This window comes from Rhinatrema bivittatum, chromosome 1, assembly GCF_901001135.1.
Source record: "Rhinatrema bivittatum chromosome 1, aRhiBiv1.1, whole genome shotgun sequence".
Lineage (NCBI taxonomy): Eukaryota > Metazoa > Chordata > Amphibia > Gymnophiona > Rhinatrematidae > Rhinatrema > Rhinatrema bivittatum.
Window position 1 is genome coordinate 641,238,330 of NC_042615.1, and position 24,156 is coordinate 641,262,485.

Genomic DNA, 24,156 nt, shown 5'->3' on the forward strand with positions numbered 1-24,156 from the left:
CAGCGTCGAAGCCGCTGGGAATACCTTCTTGCCTGGGAGGGATTTGAGGCCAAAGAGAAATCTTGGGAACCCTCACAGAATATCCTCGATAAGAATCTATTGCAAGACTCCTATCAGTCTCACCCAGACAAACCTCGACCGAGGAGGGGGAGGCCTAGAGGGGTGATACAGTTGCACGCCCCAACCGCGCTCGGCCCACACTCGGGCCTGCTCACCTCATCCCAGCTCCAATGGGTCCTGGGCCATTCTCCCCCCCCTGCTGCTGCTAGCTCGACTCGGGGCTCGGCATCCTATGTGGCGTTGGCCCCGCCCCTAGGCACACGCGCGTGGACCGCCCGGCCTCTTAATGGGCCAAGGGCAGGTCCCAGCTCTGCGGCGCGCCGTGATAGATGGGAATACTTAAGTAAGTGGTTAGACACCACTTTCTCACCTTGGCAATCGGGTCGTATACTCCGGTGTCTCTAGTTTGCCTTCCAGAGTCTCTTGTTCCAGCGTCTCCTGTTCCAGCGTCTCCTGTTCCTTTGTCTCTCCATTCCTGGTAGTACCCTTTGGGCTGATCTCACGGTACTGACCATTGTTTGTTCTCTGACTACTCCTGATTGCTGCCTGGACCTGACCTCTGCCTGTTCTCTGACTACTCCTGATCGCTGCCTGGAACTGACCTCTGCCTGATTACTGACTACTCCTGATCGCTGCCTGGAACTTGACCTCTGCCTGTCCACTGACTTCTCCTGATTGCTGCCTGGATCTTGACCGCTGCCTGACCTGACTACTTCTGGACTGATACTCTGGCCTTGATCCTTGCTATACCCTCAGACTCTCTGTTCTGGCCTCCTTTGGACATTCTACTCTGAACATCGACCACGCACCCTTGTTCATGGTGGGCACGCCCCTGTGCTTCCTCTCTAGGAGACCCTGCAAGGCCCACCTAAGACCAGGTGGCCCGGGTAACCAAGGGCTCAACCTGATGAAACCCCAGGTTACTATTGGCGAAGCTCTAGCTAGCCTCTGTCTCTTCCTGTGCTCCGCCTCCTGGTGACAGGCGCTCTCCGGGTCTGACCGGAGGGCTGTACCAATCCTGCACCAGGCCAAGGGTCCACCTCCAGCGCCACAGAGATTTTAGCCCAATCCTCAAATCTCTTTCTTTAGTTTTTACTGTTAGACAATGCCAAATAAAAGGTTGTGAAACTAATGCAGTACAAATATAGTAAAAGGTCATCTCCCACTCTCTGCTCCACATGGCATAATCATTTATGTTAATAAAATAAATTTCATTGAACAGTTTTAAACTGAGTCAATGCACAGCACTCTCTCCCATATTCTTGAAACTTGTGCATATAGCCGCTAACCATTACATCCACAGACAACAGTACACGATAGTTTGAATATTTTTAATTGAGACACATCCAGATTTTAAAATGCAAAACTCAGAATAAAATAAATGTACTTGGTCTATTCAATTTATAAAGCTTGAGAAAATTTTGTAATGGCTTCCTTGGGCATGTGTTTGACAGGTATAAGAAACTAGCAGCCACTGAACATTTTCAACACTTGACATCATCCGTTAATGGCAGCCCCGTGCAGCTTGGCTGCTCAAATGCCATCCACTGCAGGAAACACAAAGTGAAATAATTCCTGAGAGAAACCTAAATGAAGCCTTTAATTAAAAAATGAAGTCTGACTGGGGCTTTAGTTATTGAATACCCCTTCCGAATTGATAGAACTCAGTTTTGTCATTTGAGCACCAGCAGGCTCTCTTTCAAATAAGAATATCAAAACCCAATTTCTCTCTATAAGAAAGGAATAAAAAAGGATGGTACTAGGGACAAAAATAATAAATGATGATTGCTTTATTATGTTTATTGAAATATGTTTTTATGTATCTGTAATGTATTATAGCAAGATATTGAAACTTAGATACTCATGTACCCAGAATAATAGGGAAACAGCAAGAGGAGATGACAGAGCAATAATGCTGATGTGTCAAAAAGATGAGATAAGGTCAACCATCATGCAGGGCAGCTTTAGTACATTCTAATATAAAGTCAGGTAAGGTACAAAGGTTCATAGCATGAGCAATAGGATGACTTGGCTATACTTCCTAGCTAAGAGCAAAAAGAGTCCATTGTAGTAAAGTGCACTAACGGCCAGATTTTAAATTGGCCACATGCATAGAAATCACTTACAGGCGTGGCTGGGTCCTGCGCACATTTAAAAAAGGCCCAGCCACGAGCATAAATGGCGATATGCGCATAAGTGCCAGGCCCTGACAAATGGGTGGTCCAGGGGGCAGGCTGGGACAGTGCCATTCATCGCTGTCCCGGAGCCTCGCACGCTGGCTGACTGTCAGCATGTGCAAGTTACTTTGGGTTGAGCCCTAAAGTAACTTGAAGAATAGAAGATAAAAAAAATAAAGGGATTTAGAGGATGGGGAGGAGAGGGGAAGGGAGATTAGGGTAGGGGGTAGGAAAGTTCCCTCCCAGTCCACACTTAAATTGGAGCGGACTGTGAGGGAACTCCGATCTTGTTGCTGTGCGAATTTTGTAAACTTTTTCCCCCCTTGTGCGTGTCGCCCGCACATAATCATGCAGATTATAAAATCTGGTGCATATGTGTGTATGGCCCATGTATTTTATAACGTGTGTACCGGTGTGCGCATGTTATAAAATCAGCGCGTCCATGTGCGCGCGGCGGGTAGCACGTGCACATGGATGTGCGCGCACGTTTTAAAATCTACCCTTAATTCTTTAGCGAGCTGTAATGTGTGTTAAGAGTCCAGTTAGCATGCACAATCTAATTAATGAGCAGACAAAATGAAGGATAGATGATCACCTTAGATGTAGGGATACATTTATTCGCTATGCAACTTCACAGGATAAAATGATATTCGCCTGACTCAGGCCGAGTTCTACCTATAAATTAGGCTGCATCAGGGGCTAAAGGACATATTAAATAAAAACATATCAAATTAAACCTAAAAGAAAACAATAACTAAATGTAAAATACATTAGAATAGCTATGAAAAGGCTAAAAAAAAAATAAAAAAAAAATATATTAAACATTATGACATTTATTTATTTATTTGAAACCTTTTATATACCGGCATTAGTAAGCATACATCATACCGGTTCACATGTCAGCAAATGGTCAAACATGGGCCATAAAGACATAAAAAGGTAAATTGAAAAGTACATGGCAAAAAGTATAGAGGTGATAACACAGAAACAAGCATAATCACAATAAAAAAAATGTGAATATCTACTATTTATCAAATCACCACTAATTAAATGTAAAAATATAAAATGTATAATGCTTTTAAAAATAACATTTATACATACGGGGTAGATTTTAAAAGGTGTGCGCGGGAGTACATGTGCTACCCGACATGAACACACGTATGCCCGATTTTATAACATGAGCGCGCAGGCATGTACATGTTATAAAATCAGGGGTCAGCATGTGCAAGGGGGTGCACAATTATGCACCTTGTGCACGCTGAGCCGCACTGCCTTCCCCCGTTCCCTTCCCCCTAGCCTGACCTTCCCACCCCTTCCCCTAACCTTCCCCTCTAGCCCTAATCTAACCCCCCTCCTGACCTTTGATTTACCTTTTGCGCATGCCTCTTGTGTGCGCCGGCAACCTGCCAGCATGTGATCCTTCAAAACAGCCGCAAAGGCCGCTGTGTCAGAGGCTTCTGGCCCCGCCCCCTCCCCACCCCTTTTTGCAAGCTCCCGGACTTACATGCATCCCGGGGCTTTACTCGCGTCACCGGGCCTTTAAAAAATAGTCCCGGCATGCGTAATCCCCCCTATACGTGTAAATCCTCTGGATTTACACGCATAGGGCTTTTAAAATCTGGCCCGTATTGTGAAAAATCAAATGCATGCATCCATTTTACATTGATCAAGATAAAAATATAGTCATCTTAAATACAAATATGTAACTGTTGAGAGAGCGCTATGGAGTGGTCCCGATTCCAGGGAGATTAGTGTGCCCTTGGACCACGGCATGACTGCAGAGAAGCTCCGTGGAAGTGCTGAGGCAGGCAAGACGTGTCAAAGCATGGGCGGACAGGCTGAAGATCAAGAGCCCTGACCTCTGCCAAACCTGAACGCATCGGAAGAGACCCAGCAACACAATGCTGGTCTCTGGGGTGGTCCTCTGGCCACTTGATAGCCCTTTTGGATCTGCTGCCTGGGAATGGCAGATGCGACAGGATGGACAGAGGACAGGCAATGGTACTGTAACTGGAACAAACGAGGATACTAGGAGACTTGGATGAGACGAGGATACTTGGAGACTTGGATGAGACAAGCACTTAGAACTTGGACAAGAATTCAGGATGCTCAGACGTGAATGGAGATACATGATGCTCAGATGTGGATGGAGATACAGGATAGTCAGACGAGAACTCAGGATAGTCAGACGAGCACTCAAGATACAGGTATAGTATGGATTGAGTACTGCGCCACAGTGCACCCTACACAGCCACTCATGGCTGGTCACAGAGCACGCCGGAATCGAAGCAGACTCCAGTGAAGAAGTGAAGACTTGGATTCAGAAACATAGCGGAGATTCAGGAGAAGCCTGCACTGAGGCGCACCCTACACAGCCGCCGATGGCTGGTCGTGGACCATGCTGAAGCAGAGCAGGATCCGGCTTGAGTCTAAGTCATGGACATAAGCAGGTAAGAGGTACTCTGAAGACTGGGAACATGATATAAGATTCTTATATTGGATCCTGGAACTCAGAACTCAGATTCAGGAACATTAAAAGCAAGGGTCTTCTGGAGGTTTGAGCTGCAGACGTGAAGGTAGGCCTTGTGCCACGAAGTGCCCTACGCAGCCTCAGGGGCTGGTCACGGACCATGACAGAGGCACCCCAGGAAGGATGGACGAGAGGAACCTGGAAGCTGGACGAAGAGCAGGCGAGAAGGATATCAGGATTAGGACTGAAACATAGGACATCAGGAACATCAGGACACCGGGACCTCTGGACACCAGGACATCGAGGCATCTGGACATCAGGGACCTCCGGAGACGAGGACTTCAGGGATGTCAGAAACACGGAGCATGGGACATCAGGTACCTCTGGACTAGGAACATCAGGACTAGGAACATCCAGAGACTTGAACATCTGAAGACAAGGACATCTGAAGACAGGGACATCTAAAGACAGGGACATATGAAGACAGGACGAATGAGGATGCAGGATCTGATGAGAGACCAGGAAGTATGAACAAAGATGGAGATGAAGGATCAGGAACCACAGATGAAGACACGGGAATTCCCATGAAGAACAGAGTGCCTTGAAGAAGCAGAGATGGACTTCGGAGTCTCCTGGAACAAAGAGCTGAAACAGCAGAGAATCCAGGAGCAGGCTAGCTCCTTGCAAAGGTGAATACAGACTGACAGAAGGCCCTTCTTATAGGGCTGAAGAGGAGACGCCTTGGAAACGTCATCAGATGGAGCCATGGAGGACTGCCCACCGCGGGCCCTTTAAATGATGAAGAGCGGCACGGCCACACGCCTAGGAGAGGGGCAGGACCATGGACAGCGGCGACGGCATCCATGCTGCGAAGCAAGACCCAGATATCAGCGGCTCCCTGCCGCGAAGAAATAAGATTGATGGCAGCTCCCTGCTGCGAGAAGTGGAGCTCCGCAACGGCCTCCAGGCTGCAGAAGAGGACCTAGTCGGTGGCGGCCTCCGGGCTGCATGAAGGAGGAGCATCAGTGGTGGCCTAGCCATGAAGAGCAGGAGGTGGTGGTGCCCAGGCCCTGCGGAAGGCAGCAGCAGCGAGGCCGCGCCAAAGGTAAGAGGCTGCTTGTGGCTGGGCCCACAAGCAGCATCGCAACACGTAACCTCAAGAAAAAGAAAAAATATATACCGTAAAAGGGGCAATCATCTTTAATAAAAATATGTATAAAAAAAAGGAAAAAAGGACAGCAAACTGAGAGAGATTATCTAAAATCTTTGAAACAGCATCTATATAAATCATTATGAGGAGTAATGAATATACAATAGGTTGACAAGCAAGCCGATTAAGTCGCCAAGAAAGCAATAATGTACAGGATCCACTAAGTAAAAACATCTAAAGTGCAATTTAAGTACATAATCTTAACATAGTAAAATGTATCAGGAGATAAATATCTATACTATAGAGGTAACCACCATGAACAAATCTATAAAAAAGCTAAGAAATTACATACCTAAGCTGATATGTATCACGTGAGCAATTGGAAATGCTGTCAAAAAAATAAAACCATTATAAAATCAACAAAAAGAATTAAATGTAAAACATATTTAAAAAGCAATGATAAAAACATGCACAGTCAGACATATGAACAGCACAGTACACATCAGTGAAGATTGGATGTGATTTGGAATGAGGAATGATATACAAAAATGAGATTTGTACAGTGTTCTCTTGCCTTAGCTTGTTGCTTCTCTACCTGGGTACTATGAATATTTGAATCAATGTATATCATTTTTTTGGTATGTTTTTATAAATATGTAACTCATATGTTTTATGTATACCTACATGTTTGCATTCTTATTTCTATAAGTTTTTCACAACTTTATGAGCATTATCTAATAATGTGGCAATATTTTTATTTATATTTTTTATATATGTTCCATCTTCTTATAATGAGTGATTTATGTGCCTTTAATTGCAAAATGGATGATGGACATGTGTATTCTTTTATGCTACATCCTGTACTATTTTTGACAACTGCCGTGTTTTTGTGAATTTTGATTTATCACTCGGTACAATATTGATGCCATTTGTCCTTACCCTTTTATACACATTTATTGTGACACTTATATTTAGTCCATGGTGCTCCCTTTCTTCCCTCCTTTTATTTTTTATTTACTATAGCACTTCCTTGAGTATTATAAGGCATATTGGATACATATGGTTTATATTGGTGTACGATTATATGTATTGGTATTTTCGGTTTATTATTTGGACTGACTCCTTATGTTGCAGCTAGAAGTAATTGAGCAAACATAAGCCTAGATTTATCAAATTGCTATAAATAAAGCTAAAATAATGCTCACAATAGAACAAGGGCTGAGTTAGGGTAATTTGAATGATGCCACACTGCGCGATAAATTGCCACATTGCATAGCAATTTTTTTGCATGCTGCGTTGCATCATTGCGCTGCACATTGTGTAATTTATTTTATTTATTTATTTCAGGTTTTTATATACCGGCATTCGAGAGCGCAGTCCCATCATGCTGGTTCACATAAAACAGGGGTGCATTGTGAACATAAACTAAAACAATGGTGCGGAAAAGGCAGTTACATATAACAGGGTGATTAGAACTTGGCAGAGAAAGAAGAGAAAGGACAGGTTAATAATTAATTTAAACATGTAAACAATAGTGGAGGTGGTTAATCATGGTGTAGGTGGTGATAAGGATTGGTGTGGAAGAGATAGGTCAGTTTGAGTCCGGGAATGCTTGTATGAATATCCATGTTTTTAGTCTTTTTTTAAAAGTTGAGATGCATGTTTCCAGTCTGAGGTTTGAGGGGATGGAGTTCCATAACGGTGGAATGGCTGTAGAGCATGCCCGATCTCTTAGCGTGATGTGTCTGGTAGATTTGGGCGGTGGTACCTGTAGCAATCCTTTGTAGGCATCTCTTGTTGGTCTTGATGAATTATGTAGTTGTAGAATATAGTTGGAGAGGGATCTGTAGGTCAATGGGAGCCAGTAGGTGGATATTTTTGTATGTGGTAAGAATGGCTTTGTATATTATTCTAAAGTGTATAGGTAACCAATGGAGGCTCTTTAGGATGGGGGTTATGTGATCCCTTCTCCTGGAATTTGTCAGTATTCGTGCAGCTGTATTTTGTACCATCTGAAGTGGTTTGGTGTAAGAGGCGGGAAGTCCAAGTAGGATGGTGTTACAATAGTCTAATTTAGAGAAAATGATTGCTTGCAGGATGGTTCTGAAATCTTGTGCATGGAAAAGAGGTCTAATTCTTTTCAGCACCTGTAGTGCTGAAAAGAATGACATAACGCCATGTTATGTCATTGCACTGTAGAGATGTGAATCGTGTCCTCGATCGTCTTAACGATCGATTTCGGCTGGGAGGGGGAGGGAATCGTATCGTCGCCGTTTGGGTGTTTAGAGTATCGTTAAAATCGTTAAAATCGTGAACCGGCACACTAAAACCCCCTAAAACCCACCCCCGCTGAACGACCTCCTGCAGTCGATCTCCTGCCGGCGCCATTTTCCGTACGGAAACGATTCGCGGCAGGAGATCGCTCCAGGGCCCCCGCTGGACCCCCAGGAACTTTTGGCCAGCTTGGGGGGGCCTCCTGACCCCCACAAGACTTGCCAAAAGTCCAGCGGGGGTCCGGAACGACCTCCTGCGCCGAATCGTATTGGTCTATGGCCGCCGCCATTTTGCGGCGGCCATTTTGCAAAATGGCGCCGGCTGAAGACACCACGATTCAGTTTGCCGGATTTCCTGCGCTCACCCTTCCCTCGTTTAGCTACGGACCCGGGGGTAATTTAAGCTACGGACTGCCGCTACGGACCCCCAGGTAATTTAAGGCATTTGGGGTGGGGGATTTAATTTAAAGGGTCGGGGTGGGTTTTAGGGGGTTTTAGTGTGCCGCTGGACCCCCAGGTCATTTAAGGCATTTGGTGGGGGGGGTCGGGAGGGTGGGGGATTTAATTTAAAGGGTCGGGGGTGGGTTTTAGGGGGTTTTAGTGTGCCGGTTTTCCTGCCCTCCCCCTTCCCCCGATTTACGATTTTTTGACGATAAATCGGGGGAATTGGTATTGTATCGTGGCCCTAACGATTTTTGACGATTTAAAATATATCGGACGATATTTTAAATCGTCAAAAAACGATTCACATCCCTATTGCACTGCGTCTTGTGTCATTGTGGCATGAATTATTTTTTCCCAGTATAAATACTCACTTCCTGCACATGCCTCTTTGAGGGTGTTAGGCACTGGAGTGAGAGGAGAGGAGGTTAGTGGTTGTAGAGGAGGTTTAGAGGAGGTTTTGGCAAATACTGAGTGAGTTGACTTGTTTTTTTTGTTCTCATCTGTTTCCCTTTCCCTTTGTTATTAGTCTTATTTGTTGGAGTGAAAGATAGTTAGTCCAGTCTGTCATTTTGTGTGGGAGTAGTGAGGAGGAGTGGAGGAGTGTGTGGAAGAGATGAGGAGTGTGTGGAGGAGTAGAGGAGTAGAGGAGCAGAGGAGCAGAGAAGTGAGTGGAGGAGTGAGTGGAGGAGTGTGACTGTGTGCAGTGAGGAGTGTGTGTGTGTGTGTGTGTATGTCTGTTTGCTGAGATATGTGTGTGTGCTGAGAGAATTGGGCATGAGAGGCATGGGGAGAGAGGAGAGAAGAGGCATGAGGAGAGGGAGGAGGGGGCAGAGGGAGTGGGAGGGTGAGGGTAGGAGTGCCAGGAAAAGAAGGAGTAGGAGTTGGGACAGGGGTAGGAGTGGAGATAGGCAGGAGGGAAGAGATAGGAGGGTGCAGGTGGGGGAAGGGGTTAGGCAGGCCAGAGTGGAGGAAGGAGTAGGACAGTGGAGGAAGGAGTAGGAAGGAGTAGGAGTATAGACAGAGAGGGCACGGGGGGGAGTTGGTAGGCCAGGGTCAGGTGGGGAGGGGGGGGGGGAATGGAAGGGAGAGGAGAGCAGGATGGAGAGCGAGGAAAGGGAGGGCACCACTCCGGAACAGGAAGTGGCACCCCCCTCAAGCAGCCAAGTAGCACCAGGGAAGCATCTCAGAGCCATTAAGTTTAGTGTGCAGGAGAATGAGCTGCTAATCGCAGGGATCCTGAAACATTACCCGATGTTGTTTGGCAACTGGGCAGCAAAGATCTCTAAGACAAGCAAGGGCCAAATATGGCGAACCCTTGTCCAGGCCATCAGCTGGCACAGAGGAGTGGAAAAAAACAGAGAGCAGTCACCCATAGATATTGTGATATCAAAGCCCAGATCAAGGCAAAGCTTGCATCCAGAGCTAAGTATCAATGGATGACCAGAGGAGGGGTCCCGTGTCCTATAGCTGTTACAGAAATAGAGCAACGACTAATTGAAAGGCTGGGACCAGACGTATATGAGGGCATGGAAGAGCGGCTAGACACCTCACGAGCTGCAGCCTGTAAGTTCAGAGTTGGTGTGCCGTCTAGCAGCTCCTGCAAGTGGTGCCTCCATGCGCTGCTGGTTTTCATCTCAGCTCCTGCAAGTGGTGCCTCTATGCTGCTGGGTCTCCTCCTGGGCTTTCATGCTGCCTTCATGCTGAACTGTTTGGTCTTGGTCCTGTTGCATTCATGCTGAACTCTGCTGCCTTGGCCTGTAGGCCGTCCTCTTTGAGTGTACTCTTTCAACATGGACAGTCTGGGGCCTTTGTGTTTACAGCACATATTTGTGCTGCTGTTACCTGTAATATTACAAAGTATTGTTATAGGGGTGCCACTTTCTGTTTCTATATTCTTAGTTGTAATTTTGATTGTGAATTAAGTATAAGATGCTAAGCCTGTATTTGTAAAGATCCAATGTCAATTTATGTTTGTACAGGTCTACACAGAATGTGAAGGAAATGAAATCTACAAATGGTTTTTGCTATTTCTTTTCTTGTCATTGCATAAAATGATTACTTAAGACATAAACTTTTTAAAAAAACAGTGCACTACATGTGTTTGTTATAAAGTGTTCACTGTTTCGCTTAACAAACATCATCTTCTTCCATTGTATACTTTTTTGTGCTAATGGTTGAGAGGGTTAATGGTTTGACCTCCACATTTACTCGCATGATAGAACACACAGGCACTTTCCAAATTTGCATTTATGTTGCAGCCAACAATATCTTGCCTAGCCCATACCACACAAACCTCTGGTTATGCTAGTAAGGAATACAGACAAGGGTTAAAAAGAAGCTCTCCCGACGAGCGCCCAGGCACCTCTCCTGGGCGCGCGATTCTGTATTTAAATTAGGCTTTGTGCTAATAAGGAGGTGCTAGGGACAATAGCGAGTCCCTAGCACCTCTCTATTAGTGGAAGAGTCAGCTGTCAGTGGGTCTGACAACCAATGCTTAATTTTACTGGCGTTAGTTATAGAACCCGCTGACAGCCACGGATTTGGAAAACGGATGCTGGCAAAATTGAGTGTCCATTTTCAAACCCGCAGACCAGGGAGAAGATTTTTTTTTTTAATATATATTTTTTAATTTTTGATGCCTCCAACTTAATATCGCTATGATATTAAGTCAGAGGGTATACAGAAAAGCAGTTTTTTCTACTTTTCTGTACACTTTTCCCTGTGATTTCAAAGTTAACGCCGGCCCTGCTTGGCCGCACATTTTACTTTCAGTATTCCGGGCAAATAACCAATAGGCTCATCAACATGCATTTGCATGTGATAAGCGCTATTAGTTTCGTGAGGGTTGGCAGCGGTTTTCCACAGGCTATTACCCCTTACAGTATAAGGGGTAATGGGAGCGCTTCAAAAACACGTGTCTAAATGGGCGTTAAATGGTGCACTCGGCTGAGCGCACCGTACTGTATCAGCCTGATTGACAGCACTTTTCTTAACCTGCACAACCTTCTGCTAGAAAGTTTAACACATCCGTGACCAGCAAAGGCCTGTGTAGGATGCCCATCCCTGTAATAACTGGCTTCTCCAACTTGTATGTGTAAATAATCAAGGGTGGGAGAGGGTGCAGGCGCCAAAACAGTGTCGCATAAACTATGACAATCAAGTTGTACAGCATCTTTGATGTGGCACAATGACAACCAGCACACCTCGGACTCTATAAACAGTAGGGATGTGAATCGTTTTAGGACGATTAAAATTATCGTCCGATAATTTTAATATCGTCTTAAACCGTTATGGAACACAATACAATAGAGATTCTAACGATTTATCGTTATAAATCGTTAGAATCGTGAGCCGGCACACTAAAACCCCCTAAAACCCACCCCCGACCCTTTAAATTAAATCCCCCACCCTCCCGAACCCCCCCCCCAAATGACTTAAATAACCTGCGGGTCCAGCGGCGGTCCGGAACAGCAGCGGTCCGGAACGGGCTCCTGCTACTGAATCTTGTTGTCTTCGGCCGGCGCCATTTTCCAAAATGGCGCCGAAAAATGGCGGCGGCCATAGACGAACACGATTGGACGGCAGGAGGTCCTTCCGGACCCCCGCTGGACTTTTGGCAAGTCTTGTGGGGGTCAGGAGGCCCCCCCCAAGCTGTCCAAAAGTTCCTGGAGGTCCAGCGGGGGTCAGGGAGTGATTTCCCGCCGCGAATCGTTTTCGTACGGAAAATGGCGCCGGCAGGAGATCGACTGCAGGAGGTCGTTCAGCGAGGGTTCCGGCGCCTCGCTGAACGACCTCCTGCAGTCGATCTCCTGCCAGCGCCATTTTCCGTACGAAAACGATTCGCGGCGGGAAATCGCTCCCTGACCCCCGCTGGACCTCCAGGAACTTTTGGCCAGCTTGGGGGGGGCCTCCTGACCCCCACAAGACTTGCCAAAAGTCCAGCGGGGGTCCGGAAGGACCTCCTGCCGTCCAATCGTGTTCGTCTATGGCCGCCGCCATTTTTCGGCGCCATTTTGGAAAATGGCGCCGGCCGAAGACAACAAGATTCAGTAGCAGGAGCCCGTTCCGGACCGCTGCCGTTCCGGACCGCCGCTGGACCCGCAGGTTATTTAAGTCATTTGGGGGGGGTTCGGGAGGGTGGGGGATTTAATTTAAAGGGTCGGGGGTGGGTTTTAGGGGGTTTTAATGTGCCGGTTTTGCGATTTTACGTTTTTTCGATTTTTTACGATTTTTCACGATATTTTACCCCCCCAAACGGCAACAATACGATTCCCTCCCCTTCCCAGCCGAAATCGATCGTTAAGACGATCGAGGACACGATTCACATCTCTAATAAACAGTATGCATAAACTCTGAGTGTAATTGGGGAAATGTTACAGTACAAGGGGTCAGGCCATTGCAACCTAAGGTCATATGCTGCACTTTCAGAGGCGCCATGTTTCAACACTCTGCTAACACCGCTAGCTCTGTATGAATCTGCACCCAGTGCCTGCTCAGGGTTCAGGATTGTAGTGGCAAGGGAGGGACCTCAGAGTTCTGCTGCACCCACACACACAACAATTGAGCAAGGAAAACACAGCAGGTCTTTTACACAGTGAGACCAACACAGTAATATTTTGAGTATGGATGACCCTGTCAACTTCCTGCACCTACACATGTGCTATGTGTTAGGGATGTGAATCGTATTTCTGACGATTGAAAATATCGTACGATATTTTCAAAATCGTCAGAAATTGGGGGCTCCCCGAAACCGATAGGAAAACCTCTTGAAATTGTTCGTGGGGTTCTCTTATCGTTTTGGGGAGGGGCGGGAAAAACAGCACACAAAAATAACCCCTAAACCCACCCTGACCCTTTAAAACTAATCCCTTGGCTTCCCCCACCCTCCCAACCCCCCCAAAATTTTTTTTACAGATACCTGGTGGTCCAGTGGAGGTCCCGGGAGCGATCTCCCGCTCTCGGGCCGTCGGCTGCCACTAATAAAAATGGCGCCGATGGCCCTTTGCCCTTACCATGTGACAGGGTATCCGTGCCATTGGCCAGCCCCTGTCACATGGTAGGAGCACTGGATGGCCCACGCCATTTTTAAAGATGTGTTAGTTATCACATTTTTGTGATCCTGGTACATTGAGCTCTATGATTGCTTCTCTGTAAGGGCCCTATAAAAGAACTGTGAAGGACTTCAAAGGGGCGTGGGATAAACACTGTGGATCCATAAAGTCAAGAGGCCGCCAATGAAGAGTGGGTGACTCACCAGAATGACAGCTACTGCCTGGAGACAATACCCTTATTCAATAAACATACATATGCTTACTGTGACTCCAACATCGCTCTAAGCTTCAACAGCAAGAGGAAATGTGGAAAAATGGATTTACACTCACAAAGAGGGGAGTAGCTGGCTTGTTACGGCGGTTACTACCCCAAACCAAATGTGTCTGATACTTCACTTTCGATGCATATCCAGCATGGCTCTCTGCTTCAACGGCATGGGAGAAGACTGATACATCACGCATTTCCAGCATAGCTCCCTGCTTCAACAGCAGGGGAGAAGAAAAACAACCAATAAGGACTGTAAAACATAGTCTGGGTAAAACAAATAAGCATGGGTGTAGCTTGCTTATTGCGGCGGTTACTACCCCTACTACCCCTAACTAATCAAGCTAGATATTTCAATGGTGGGGGTGGAAGGTAAATAGAACCAAGAGCTAAGAGAAACAGACAAGTATGAGAGAAAAAATGTGTGAAGCTTGCTGGGCAGACTGGATGGGCCGTTTGGTCTTCTTCTGCCGTCATTTCTATGTTTCTATGTTTCTATGTTTCTATGTTTCTTACAATCTGTGTGTGTAGATAAAATGCTTTACATCCTGCAGTAAGTTCGACTGACTGTCTCTGAGTCCTTCCTGGCAAACCTAAGTAGCTGGACACCTAAAATCATTATGTCTGAGGCATTAATTATATAGACTTAGCGTGAGTTAGTGGGATAGGTGGCTGAAGGGCCTAGGTAGCACTAAATTTGTGTCTCGCAAGACTGCAACACAGAAAGGCCATCAGCCAGCATGCCTAAGACATTATAATTGTGGGCGCAGTAGGAATATACATTCAGCACTATTTGCCCTTTAGTATGTGGCCAGCTATTAAGCTCTGGACCTCTTCAGCTGAGAATATTTTCTCTACACCTAATGCTATGCACAGACCACTTCACTGCCAGTGCAGCAGCACACCTGCCATTCTCAGAACAAGCAGTGGAAGAAACTTACAGCACTTGAGGCTCGGCCTAGAGGATAGCATCTCTTCCTGATTCCCCAACAGTGGTGTTAAGCATGTGCATCAGCAAGGACATGCAACCATAAAATCATGAAAATGTTTGTGGTTTTCGCAAAGGAACTGTCAGCAAACATTTTGGGCGAGGACTCATCAGCCTATGTGCTTTCCCAGTGTTAATATGTGGCAGCTGCACTGTAAGAGATTCTTGGTATATGTAAAAGGGTAATAATCAGTATATGTTAAATGGTCATACATATGTGCATACACCAGCACTGCATTAATGTCATTGATGCATAAGGCACAAATTCCTAGCATGTACGTGACTTCTTTATATCTGAGTAATGATACATGTCAGGGGACATTTGAAGGCAGGAGGTTCAGATACACCCTACCGTTGGCCTGTATCAGATATACCTTTGTTCTTGATCAATGTGAATGATGTAAGAGTGGTAAGGAAATAAACTGTGACAGTTACATATCAGTGGTCATTGCAAATGACACTTGAAGGCAGAACACTATCTGATACCTAATCCTGCCTTCACTACATGTTATGTGCATGCTGCTGCTGCTGCAGCCTCACCAAGAAGCTAACATTATATACATGACATCACGATGGAAAAGGGCGTCACCTTTTTCACAGCATATTTTAGAAACAGCATAGCTATGTGTAGTGGTGTGCATGTGTGTTGGGATGCATACAGACCTAACACGATTTGAAAAATGACCCTGATAGTTTCCGTTACTGTTTTCCACATTAATATTTACTTTTTATTTAACAACAGCAATTTAGTCTTTACTTTGAATTTGGGATACATATTTTTTTATTTATGTACAATTATTTTTAGATTATTTTATAATTTTTTCCTATTGCGGTTAATGTTTTGGCATCATTTCCATTTTTAAAGTGTTTCCAGTTTGTTAACATCGCTCTTTGCAAGGGACATGCTGCTGCATGTTCGAGTGGAGTAACATATGGGGGTAATACCGCAGCTTGTTTTATCATTTCCTTTTTAGTATTTATTTATTTATTTATTTAGCATTTTTATATACCGACTTTCCAATAACAGAATTACTGATCAATTCGGTTTACATTTTAACAGAACAATAACATTGACAAGTAAATGTCTTACAAAGAACAGGTCGATATAACTTGGATAAGTAAATATGGGGTTAACCAGTAAAGATACATTGCCTAATATAGGTATAAGTAAAAGATACAGTGCCTAATGTAGGTTAAATAAACAGTTGCTAATTATAAGGGGAGGCCTAAGTTAAATAAACAGTTGCTAATTATAAGACTAGGTTATGTCTTCGACTGCCATAGATTAAGTGAGTTCTATAGATGATCTAAATAGCTCTCAGGTGGGTAATCATTGGCCGAGATGTTCCACAGGAAGCTGTTATGAGAAAGCTTGGTTGAACAACCAAGTCTTGAGTCTTTTTTTAAATGTAGATGAGCATTGCACTGCTCTGAGTTCTGGTGGGAGAGAGTTCCAGATTTTGGGGCCCGCTGTAGAGAAGTATGTTTTATACTTAATTTGTTTTGTCAATTTTATAATGGTTTTATTTTTTGAAAGCATTTCCAATTTCTCACTGAGATGTTGCAGGAGCGCTAGGGAGTGGTCCCGATTCCGGTGAGATTGGTGTGCCCTTGGACCATGGCGTGACTGCAGAGAGCTCCGTAGAAGCACTGAGGCAGGCAAGACGTGTCTAAGCATGGGCAGATAGGCTGACCTCTGCTGAACCTGCACGCACTGGGAGAGACCCAGCAATGCAATACTGGTCTCTGGGGTAGCCCTCCAGCCCTGCCACTTGGGAATGGCAGATGCAACAGGATGGACAGAGGTTGAGAACAGGCGATGGTTCTTGAACTTGGAACAAGACAGTAACTCAGGGGGTCATTTTCTAAGGAGTTACCGCAGGAGATAAATTTGCAAATTTCTTAATTTAGTATTCAGGGGGCAGAGTTTATGTAAAGTTATCACATGTGGCGAAACACGGCCAATAGCTACAACCCTTTCATTCACGATACAGGCCGGTAAAGGGTTATCACGGTTCACAGACAGCCCATTTCAGTGTATATATATATATATGTGAGAGAGAGAGAGAGAGAGAGAGAGAGAACCTTCCTATAATGCCTATGCCCTAGACAGGTATTTGTATCCCTATGGGAGGGCCACCTAGTAACTCGAGGTGGGGATTAGGTATGAGCGTAGGGGGTTGGGGGCCACTTTCACATTCAACATGAGACCTACGGAAAGAACAGTGGTCTCTAGTGAAGATTTGCTGGCCGTCGGAGTGAGGAAACTCACTCCAAGAAGAGATTTGGGCAACGTTCTCTCAACCTAGCTTGTTGTTGCCCAGGGTAGAGTGTCCATCAAGCTAGGTTGAGAGAACGTTGCCCAAATCTTTTCTTGGAGTGAGTGTCCTCACTCCGACGGCCAGCAAATCTTCACTAGAGACCATGTGAAAGTGGCCCCCAACCCCCTACACTCATACCTAATCCCCACCTCGAGTTACTAGGTGGCCCTCCCATAGGGATACAAATACCTGTCTAGGGCATAGGCATTATAGGAAGTCTCTCTCCTCTCTCTCTCTCTCTCTCTCTCTCTCTCTCTCTCTCTCTCGTCTATCTCTCTCTCTCTCTCTCTCTCTCTCCCTCCCTCCCCTCCATCCCCATATGATACTCCTGGCTGGACACTTTCGTGTACTGTGAAGATTCATTGGTTGTTTTATTGCGATGTTTCCCCGCTGCACGAAAAATGCCTTATTTGCATAGGACACGCCCCCTCATGCGTTACCACCGTGATATTGGAAAATGAGGCCCTTGGACAAGGTTAGAAGACTTGAACAATACGAGGACACTTGGAAACTCAGACGAGACGAGATAATTTGGAACTTGGACAAGATGAGGATGGTTCGAATTCAGACAGGACGAGGATGCTTGGAACCTGGAACTCAGATGAGATCAGGACACTTGGAACTCAGATGAGACGAGGATAATTTGAATTTGGAACTTGGATGAGATGAGGATGCTTGGAATTCAGACGGGACGAGGATACTTGGAACTTGGACAAGACGAGGATAAGGACTCAGGATAGTCAGAAGCTTAGACAGTGCCCCTCAGGGCACCCTACACAGCCAATGTGGGCTGGTCACGGACCACCCTGTCCCACTGCGTACCCTAACCAACCTGAAGAGGCTGGTCACGGACCACGTGGAGAGCAGGACATGTGCTGGACTGAGGCTCAGGACGAAGGAGGAATCTGGGCAGTGCTCAAGGAAGGATCCATCCGGAAGAGGACTCCAGCCACTAGAAATGGACACTGCATCAATACGGATTTACTCCCAGGAAGGTCAGCTGGAGGTGAGGTCCTGGGCGAGGAAAAGTTGAACCCGGACTAGGAACTAGTGGTTACATCAGGATCAGGACTGGAACATAGGTCATCAGGATCAGGACTCTGAACTTGGAACTCGGAACATCAGGATCAGGACTTGGAACTTGGAACTTGGAAACATCAGGATCAGGACTCAGAACTTGGAACTCGGAACTTGGAACTCAAAACTCAGAAACATCAGGATCATGACTTGGAACTAGAACTTGGAGCTTGGAACTCGGATACATCAGGGTCAGGACTGGAACATAGGACAATGGGTACAACAGGACACCAGTACCTCTGGACACCTGAAGACGAAGACATCGGAAGTCAGGAACATCTGGACATCTAGAGACAAGGACATCTGGACAACTGGAAACAAGGACATCTGGACATCTGGAAACAAGGAGACTTGATCCGACGAGTGACCAGGACATGGAATGAAGTTGAAGACAAAGGATCAGGAACCACAGATGAAGACAAGGGAATTCCCACAAAGAAACAGAGTGACTTGAAGAAGCGAAGATGGACGTCAGAGCCTCCTGGACAAAGAGCTGGAACAGCGGAGAATCCAGGAGCAGGCAGCTCTTGCAAAGGTGATGACGGACTGAAGGAAGGCCCTCTTTATAGGGCTAAAGAGGGAGACACCTCAGGAACGTCATCAGGAAGAACTGCCCACCACTGGCCCTTTAAAAGAAGCACAGAAGTGTGGCCACATGCCTAGGAGGAGGGCAGGACCTTGGAGAGTGGCGTCCATGCTGCGAAGGAGGAACAGGCCCCGACGTGAACGGCTCCCTGCCGTGAAGAAAGAAGATGATGGCGGCTCCCAGGCCACATGAAGAGGAGCTCCGGGGCGGCCTCCTGGCCGCAGAAGAGGACCTGGTCGGTGGCTCCCAGGCCGCATGGAAGGCGCGGCGTCAGCTGGCCCACCACAGAAGAGGAGCATCGGCGGCATCCTCCAGGCTGCGAAGAGTAGGATGGAGACGGCACCCAGGCCACAGGAGGCAGTGAGAGTGGAGGCGGCCTCCAGGCCACAAGGGAATGATGGCGGCCTCCAAGCCGTGGAGGATGGCAGGCGCTCCAGGCTGCATGGAAACCCAGTTGCGGCGGCGACAGCAGCAGCAACGGTGGTGGCCTCCAAGCCGTGGGAGATGAAGTGGCAGCAGCGGCCTCCAGGTCCCGCTGCAAGCTGAGAGGCTGCTTGTGGATCTAGCCCGCAAGCAGCATCGTAACACACAATACATATCAGCTTAGTATTTCCAATTGCGCACCATGATACATATCAGCTTAGGTATGTAATTTGTTTGCTTTTTTATAGATTCCTTCATGGTAGTTACCTCTACAGTAAAGATATTTATCTCCTGACATGTTTTTCTATGTTAAGATTATCTATTTAAAGTGCACTTATCTATTTAGATTTTTTTTACTTAGTGGATACTGTACATTATTGTTTTCTTGGCGGCTTAATCAGCTTGCTTTTCATCCTATTGTATATTTATTAATCTTCATAATGATTTATATAGATGCTGTTTCAAAGTTTCTGGATACTATCTCTCAGTATGCTGTCCTTTTTTCCTTTTTTTTTTAAATACATATTTTTATTAAAGATGATTGTACCCTTTATGGTATATATTTTTTTCTTTTACTTGAAGCTACATATTTTTATTTAAGATGATTATAGTTAAATCTTGTTAAATGTAAAATGTGTGCATGCATTTGATTTTTCACAATATATGTATGAATGTTATTTTTAAAAGCAGTACACTTTTTATATTTTTATATTTAATTAGTGGTGCTTTTGCTGAATAATAGATATTCACATTTTTTTTATTGTGATTATGCTTGCAACTGCGTTATCACCTCTAAATGTTTTACCATGTACTTTTCAATTTATCTTTTTATGTCTTTGATGCCCATATTTGACCATTTGCTGACGTGATAATTTTTTTTAGTTTTTTATTTTTCTTAGCCTTTTCATAGATATTTTAATGTATTTTAAATGTTGTTATTGTTACCTTTTATGTTTAATATGATATGTTTTTATTTTATATGTCCTTTAGCCTCTGATGCAGCCTAGTTAGTTGGGCGAAACTCAGCCTGAGTCGGGCATATGTCATTTTATCCTGTAAAGTTGCACAACGAATAAAAGTATTCCTACATCTAAGGTGACCGGTCTAATCTTCATTTTGTCTGCTCACTGTCTTTATTAGACTGCCTTCCTTGTTGTTTTCTGGGACAATCTAATTAATGCACATTGACTGTTTTTTTAACACACATAAATTAGCTCACAAGAGTTTTAACACAAAAGCCTATTTTAATAAGATAATGAGACACAAAACAATGCTAAAGAGTTTATTGATGCTTTCTTCATAGAAAAATAACATGCTTTCAAATGCATAAAAGTGAACACAGAACTATTAGTGCAAAGCACTTAACTGAGGTGTAGTTAAGTCATTGAGATATTGCCCATGTTAATGCACTAACTTTATTGTTGTTAAATTAATGCAGAATTTATTTCCATGTCAACAGCATAGCCCTGTAATGCAAGCTAATTAACTTGCTTTAGCACATTGGTCTCACTCTCAACAGATAAGAAGTGATCTCTTGCAAGGTGGTCAAGCTTGTCCATTTGAAAGTTGGAAGATATCATAGGTGGTAAGGGAAAGGAAGAATGTACATAAACTGGTCCACATAAAGTAGTTATTAGGGGTGTGCATTCGGATTGACCGCATTAGTAAAACGCAACTCATATTTTTTTTTTACTTAAAAAATTGATTCGACATAAACAATCGGATTTCCCACATATCGAACATAGATATGTTCGATATGTGGGAAATCGCGATTGTTGAGCCAAAATAAAAATATAAACCCCCTCACCCTCCTTAATCCCCCCCCGACTTACCACAACTCCCTGGTGATCGAGCGAGGAGTGAGGACGTCATTTCTGCAATCCTTGGCGAGAAGCATGTGACATCGGCGGCACGTCGAGTGACGCCGGCGTCACGTGATTCCCGGCAAGTTCGCGCCGGACGGCTCGTTCGGCCCAAAAAGAACTTTTGGCCAGATTGGGGGGGCCTCCTGACTTGCCGGGAATCACGTGACGCCGCGTCTGAGTGACGCGGCGCCACGTGATTCCCGGCTCGTTCGCGCCGGACGGCTCGTTCGGCCCAAAAAGAACTTTTGGCCAGATTGAGGGGGTCAGGAGGCCCCCCAAGCTGGCCAAAAGTTCTTTTTGGGCCGAACGAGCCGTCCGGCGCGAACTCGCCGGGAATCACGTGATGCCGCGTCACTCGACGTGCCACCGACGTCACATGCTTCTCGCCAAGGATTGCAGAAATGACGTCCTCACTCCTCGCTTGATCACCAGGGAGTTGTGGTAAGTCTGGGGGGGGGATTAAGGAGGGTGAGGGGGTTTAAATTTTTTTTTTTGCACATATGTACATATACCCAACTCATTGGATTTTTTTTATGTCCATATTGGCCGCAAGTGGGACCCCCTTTCGGACATAAAAAATATGAACATAAAATTTTGCTCTGCACATCCCTAGTAGTTATTCATCCACTCACTCACATATTCCAGAGCCCTGAAACCAAATATATTTATTCCTTCCAAGGTCTAGAATATTTATTGATGAGCTATTTGCTGCATAATGTAACTTCCTTTATAGTGTATGGGACTGATTTTGTTACTTTTATTTTAGTTTTCTCTCATGATAAACATAGAAAACCTTGTTTAAATAACCTATGCCATTTTACTCTATCACATGCCATGAAAAAGGAAAGCAACAAAGCCTCTTTTTCTGTACAAAAACACTGTGGGGTAGATTTTCAGAGCCCTGCTCGCCTAAATCCGCCCAAAACCGGGCGGATTTAGGCGAGCAGGGCCCTGCGCGCCGGTAAGCCTATTTTACATAGGCCTACCGGCGCGCGCAGGACCCCGGGACTCGCGTACGTCCCGGGGGTTTCGGAGGGGGGCGAGTCGGGGGTGTGTCGGGGGGCGGGCCCGGTCGTCGCGGCGTTTCGGGGGCGTGTCGGCAGCGTTTTGGGGGCGGGTACGGGGCGTGGCTACGGCCCGGGGGCGTGGCCGCACCCTCCGTACCCGCCCCCAGGTCGCGGCCCGGCGCGCAGCAGGCCCGCTGGCGCGCGGGGATTTACGTCTCCCTCCGGGAGGCGTAAATCCCCCGACAAAGGTAAGGGGGGGGTGTAGACAGGGCCGGGTGGGTGGGTTAGGTAGGGGAAGGGAGGGTAAGGTGAGGGGAGGGCAAAGGAAAGTTCCCTCCGAGGCCGCTCCGATTTCGGAGCGGCCTTGGAGGGAACGGGGGGAGGCAGCGCGGCTCGGCGCGCGCAGGCTATACAAAATCGATAGCCTTGCGCGCGCCGATCCAGGATTTTAGTGGATACGCGCGGCTCCGCGCGTATCTACTAAAATCCAGCGTACTTTTGCTTGAGTCTGATGCGCAAGCAAAAGTAGGCTGATCGCGCTTCTTTTAAAATCTACCCCTGTGCACTCTCTTAAGGCAAATACTGCTTTTATAGAGGCAATGCCATTTTCTCCACAGGAAATCATGGCACTCATCTTTTCAAAGTGCCTGGTCAGACCTGCATTCTATACAACCACTCTTTTATCATATATGACCCTCCCTTTTAATCTTACCACATCTTCACATTCTTTTTATCATATACACAGTTGCAGATTATACATCCTGCACATATGTATGTATACTCTTTCACTCGTGATACCAGTCTTATACATAGTACACATGTCTCAAATGAATCCCTGCCCTTTATGTATACTGTAACAAAACACATATTCATTATAGCTATAAATTTCCCTTTCATCTATACCCAGGACTCTGTCACAATTACACGTTGCTCTACCATCTGCCAACACCTTAATCCTTTTCAAACATATGCAAACAAAAATTCCAGCATCCATTACAACATAAATATACATACCTCTGTCTTTCGCATATGCACACACTCACTTCTTCTGCACCATACAGATTCCCTCACAGCTGTACCAGGAAGAAATGATATCATACAACATATTCACAGTATATTGCATTTTTACTGATATTATTCAGTAGTAAAAAAAAAAATCTCAATATGTTTCATCCCCTTTGGGAAGTATTGCTGTTTGTTGAAAGATGGTGGGTTCCTCTCAGCATGTCCTAGAGGGGGTGGAAATGTTGCTTTCCTCCTGCTCTGCTCCCTCCTCTGGCTCACATTCCTGCCAAGGAACCAGCATGTCAAGATGCAGTTAAAAGAGAAAAAGTTAAATAGGAAATAATTCTCAACAGACTTACCACAAGGCAAAGCATAACACTGAAAATGTGAAGCACAATTATAAGAATCAGCAGCCATCAATTCCATGCTAGGTTAAATCTTAGTGCACACATGCATTCACTGGTATAAAACCTGGACTGGAAGGGGTAAGACCTTTGAGAGAAGGATGCTGTACTTTCTCAGGACCCTCCTTGTATATGTCAAGGGGCCGCCTTCAGATGCTGCAGAGTTAGGGCAAAACTGGCTGCAACTCTGGATCAGGAGTCTCCAATAGCAGGCATGGGAGGGGCTAGGCAGCAAAGTCTGCGAGCCTCAAGGGATTAATGGGAAGTTATTCTAATAAAAAAAACCCTTCTATACCAGTAGAGTTGTTCCAAAACTCAAAGTTTATGGAAAAATAATAAAGCTGTAGAAAATGGCAAAAAGCCTCTTTCAAAAGTACAATCTCTTCAAACACTTTTATTTTTTTGCTAGAAAGTGTCATACACAGAGCTGTCAAGTTACCCATTTTCAGGAAGGTGATTTTATTCAGCCAGTCCTGGTTTTGATTTTGTATTCTAAAGCAGTGTGGTATTTGTAGTCCCTGATTATGCCTGTTGGAATTAGTGCTGCAAGTCCCATAATGCATCAGAATAGAGTTGTCAGAAATCCGGGA

At 45.5% G+C, this 24,156-nt stretch overlaps 1 long non-coding RNA gene across 1 annotated transcript in view; it reads right to left on the reverse strand.

The window, feature by feature from the left end:
• Positions 1 to 23,224, reverse strand: part of LOC115081797 — a 29,152-nt gene extending 5,928 nt beyond the window's left edge. Inside the window, exons 1-2 of the long non-coding RNA XR_003853877.1 lie at positions 23,172 to 23,224; positions 6,210 to 6,245 (exon numbers count right to left, since the gene is read on the reverse strand). This is a non-coding gene — a long non-coding RNA (uncharacterized LOC115081797). The remainder of the gene's footprint in view (positions 1 to 6,209; positions 6,246 to 23,171) is intronic.
• Between the last annotated feature and the right edge of the window lie 932 nt (positions 23,225 to 24,156).